Genomic DNA, 4,657 nt, shown 5'->3' with positions numbered 1-4,657 from the left:
GTTAGGCATCTATATTGGGTTGGGGAAGGGGAGGGAGCAGAGGCGAGGTCGAGCGGCGGGGCGGCCTGCGCCGGTGCCAATCGAGGCGTAGCGGTGGGGGCGATGCAGCACCTGTTCGGGACCTTTTTTTTCGATCGCGAATCGTTATTTCACTTAGGGACCCGAGTGCGGGTTCAATACATAAAACCATGACCCCAAATTAGTACCACCTCGTTTATATTACGATTTTGTCCATACAAATTGTAAAAGCGTATTATGACGTGAGAAGAAAGCGCATTGTGACGGTAAAACAGACAAAGTTAATCTGTACTTTATTAGTACTAGCAAAAGGGTCCGTGCGTTGCAACGGGAGAAACAAATCTTGCACGCATTAGTTTGTGTTTGAACTTGAATGTCACATGTTTTGATTGAAAATTATGTGCAGATTAGAAAGACCAATCCGCTATACTACCAACTTCCACTTTGCACATTTTTTCAACCTGTATAATGCAATGTAATCATGTGTCCTGAAGGAGTAGCTTCAAAATCAGAAATATCTTTTCTTAGAATCAAAATCTGAAATAGCTAGCACGGACCCAAAATCATATAATCGCTAGCCTGCTCTACTCTGCTCGTTGTGACTTCATTTGTACACTTCTTGTGCCTTTTGTTCTTGCACATGTCCCGTCGCAAGCACTCACTCATCACAGTACGATGTAGCTTTCCATCTTTAACCGGAGCACCAAAGTGTAAGCGAGCAAGCTTTGGTTTGTAACCCATAGAAGACAAAAATTCAAACCTAAAAAAGAGAAATTTATTCTGTACGGGCATCATCCTTTTGCACATACTGTCAGAATGTCGTTTAAAGAAATAGCTAGCGCAGACCTGAAAGAGATAAATACATTTTTCTGAGTAGTACAATACATAGTCCTGGATACCACATCTTTCTCAATTAGCATGATTGCCTGGCAAGATCACAAAGTTGTGTTGCTGAAATTTCAGGACAACATTGAAAAGAGAGGGGATTCGAGAAGAGGACTGCCAAATAAAGAGCTGAAGAAGCCTATCTCATCACCATATGCCACCTGTTGTTTATCTTGGTGGATGAAACAAACTAATATCCTGAACAAATTTACCTTCGGCCATGGTGAAGATTATATTTGATAACCTAGTACCATGAGACAATATCATTTTGAAATAGATCAGTAATTGGTATGAACTATAAAACAAACGTTGAGTTCCTCTGATCACCTGGAATAGGCCATGTTGATCATAATGATGGGGGCATCAGTCAAGATGCAGGCGGTGTTGCTGCAAGTACAATCTTTTCCATCTCAGGATTCAATAAGCTCACCTGGAGTAAGTAAGAATTCAAGTTGAATAAGAGTTGAGATGAAATTACTGACCTAAACAACAACTGGTATGAGCAAAACGTAGCTGTATTTGTATTTATCGTGCACAACTAATTGAGAAAAAAGAGGAGTAACAACCGTGTAGGCATGTTAGTAAAATTGACAGTAATATATGCTTAGAAGCATTCATACACAAGTTGAGTAAATGAATGGACCAATCTATTGGAGTAACTTGAATTGCTAATGAGATGGTAAAGTATGCCAGATCATTCTGGTGGCATGTTGACCCCATTACAGTGCTTGTGTAGTCATACAAAACAGTGTGATGCAATATATGTATTTAAAGGGTGTCACATAAGAACATGCAGGATCAGATGACTTAACATTAACCTTTGAATTTATATCTAAAACATCAACCAAAGTTATCCTAGAGATTCTTAATTTCCCTTGTAATTTGCTTAATAAACGTGTTTCGAGTAATATTATGAACGCTATCGAACTTATTATTGTGAAAACAACAACATTCCAGAAGACAATGCCTATTGTTTCTCAAAGGCATATCATCAAACTAACTATTAGATAAACACCAAACCATGTTAGATCTGTTCAATGAAACGAGCTAGTGTTCTGTAAAAAATCTGATTATAGCAGAGGAAGTGGGCACTAATATTTATCATCTACTACAGACTGAATCAAAATTCCAGCGCCATAAACTGCTCCTTTGGGTGCTGCCATACAACCCTAGCATTCTCTTAAAACAAGTATTTAGCCTCATTAGAAACATCATGTATTTTATTTGCGATCAAGCGAATTGATTATTCAACAGGCTGCAAGAAGTAGAGGCCGGGCAGTCAGCCGGTGACCATGGTGTTGCAATAGCGATGGCGTCCCATGGAGGAAGCTCGAGGCAGCACTGTGGACGAGCTTGGGGCAGCGATGAGATGATCTGCTATGCGAGCGACCTCCAGTCGGTCCACGAGCTGAGCATTCTCGTACAGTAAGAGTTTCACCAGAAAATTAAAATGTATTTCGATCCCTCATACGCATAACATCAAACAGGTTGTGGGCAAAAGCTCATGGAAAGGGCTCACCTAATTTGGAACAACTTGTATGAATAGTTAGTGAAAATAAAGAATTAAGAGAGTACTTTGGCCGTTGCAAATCCATGTAAGGGAGATGGTCACTGCTTCTAGCTGCTCCTTGTCGATTCTAATCACACTTCCTGCCTCACAACACCTGCACATATAGCACAACAAAAACCAAAGATAAGATGACAGAGAACAGAGAGCAGCACAACAACAGGAGGAGATGCATTTTTTAGCCACCGCCGCCCAGAGAGCCGTTAGATCGTGCCCTTATACCTTCAGGGAGATCACCAGGCGAGGGCGTATCCAATGCTTGTTGGTGCTTTTCTGCAGTGGAAGATTGGATCGATCAGTGGTTGAACCAGAATCAGGCGGCGGTGGCGTTCGTCGCCGTCGACAGCCTGCCAGCAACTGGCTAGGGGACCAATGGGATCTGGGGTCCGCTGGGGGAGAAGAGCAGCCTTGACGAAGCGGCGGCAGCGGATTTGAGGAGGGCGTCGAGCAGGTCGAGCGTGAGCGACGACGGCAACTCCGGAAGCTTAGATACGACGCACGACACCAGGGTCAGCTCGTTCATGAAGGCCACGGCCATTGCTTGCACGTCTCCACGATGATGGCCGCGGGTCGCCGGGGAGTGGAAGGCCACCGGTGTTGGCCTGTTGGGGCACGTGGGGCAGGGGTAGGCGCACCGGCGGGATAGGCGGCGCCGCCGCGCGATTGGGGGTGTGGGCCGGCGACGCGCGGCAAGGGGAGCGCCGGGGTGGAGATGGGGCTGGGAGGCAGTGTCGTGCGGGCGGCTGCGTTTTTTTTTTCTTTTCTCTCGTCGTACCGGTTTGCGTATAGACTTATTACAAGGCAATAGCTGCTTTATTAGTACCACCTCGCGTATATGTTTTGAATACAAACTGAAAACGTAAATTCATAGAAAGAAAGCGTATTGTGACGGTAAACCCGACAAAGTCAATCCGTGCTTTATTAATACTAGGAAAATTGCCCGTGCGTTGCAACGGGAGAGGAAAAAATACAACACCCCTAATAACTCCCTACTGCCCCATCTCATACACACACAAGTCTTTATTTTAAGAAAGCACTCCACCCGTGTAGTCACATATTCTCCTTAAGATCCGTACTTTGCTATAGGGCAAATGTCAGGTGTCATGATAAGTCAAGAATGACATGTAAGCCTACATAGAAACATGATCCACCAGAACGGATGAGTCTAAAATGTCCAACTGACGAATGAATAAATCTAGGAAATCTAAATATGTTTCCACTGTCATAACAAGCCACGACAACCGCTATAGAAAGGTCCATATCTGGATCGTAAAGTTACTTTTGCTAAACCTCATGTCAGTCATTTGAAAAGGTACAACTAAATATTGAACATGACCATCTATACTCTTTTTGCAAACCTAATAATGAACTCTGGCTAAATTTAATACCTAATGTCCATGCTTATACAACACTGTGAACTTGATTAATGACCCCAATCTATAGAAGGGAACAAAACAAATCTAATCATCGCCAGGAAACTAATGGAGTGATATCTGCTTTTCATAGGAGTAGACATACCTCTGCCAAATGGTTCATCGCTCAAATCCGATGTCAGCATCATTTGCCTTTGGAGACTATTAACTTTATTCCTCGCGACACGAAAGTGATTTATCTTCCATGTTTACAGGTTAAGGGCAGAAGCTCAGTTGCTGATTGGAAAAGATGGCCCTCCTTACTCTGTGACGGGAAGAAATTGAACAGATAATTCTGTAAAACAAAAGAATTATAATACTAATGATTACAGCCATGGAAAAGTAGTGCTAGATGGTGACAATTGTAAGCATCCCTGAGATATAATACTTACAAAACCAGATGGTATGATGTTAATCATATGTATGACCACTCAATATTGAATGTCAAGCCGAACTACTTTATACTATGTTATCAAATCACGGGCGATTTGGCCGCGATCGCGTCTCATTTGCTGCTAGGAAATCGTCCCACAATTTGACAGATCGCGAGAGATCGTGCCGATTTAGGCTAGAATTTCGCTGCAAATTTAGCTGCCACTAATCCTTTCTCCGGTGATTTTAGTTAGTGCTCTATAGTGAATATAGACATCAAAAAGTCAGAACAGGCCTTCTTAGAGATGAACCATATAATAAAATATTACGCTAAAAGATCAGGTATGCACGCAAGGATTGTTTAAAAGCTTTATCACTGTATGGAGAAAACAACATGGTAAGA

General features: G+C 42.7%; 1 long non-coding RNA gene across 1 annotated transcript; it reads right to left on the bottom strand.

Annotated features, from left to right (window-relative positions):
- Positions 1–779: 779 nt before the first annotated feature.
- On the bottom strand, positions 780–3,236 carry LOC123097420 (uncharacterized). The gene is made up of 3 exons (XR_006447172.1): positions 2,693–3,236; positions 1,231–2,567; positions 780–1,147 (listed from the first exon to the last, which is right to left on the bottom strand). It is a non-coding gene; the product is annotated as an uncharacterized lncRNA (long non-coding RNA).
- Between the last annotated feature and the right edge of the window lie 1,421 nt (positions 3,237–4,657).

Source organism: Triticum aestivum, chromosome 4D, assembly GCF_018294505.1.
Source record: "Triticum aestivum cultivar Chinese Spring chromosome 4D, IWGSC CS RefSeq v2.1, whole genome shotgun sequence".
In the NCBI taxonomy this organism is placed as follows: Eukaryota; Viridiplantae; Streptophyta; class Magnoliopsida; order Poales; family Poaceae; genus Triticum; species Triticum aestivum.
Note: the sequence above shows the minus strand (reverse complement) of the source record. Positions and strands in the feature narration are given on the sequence as shown.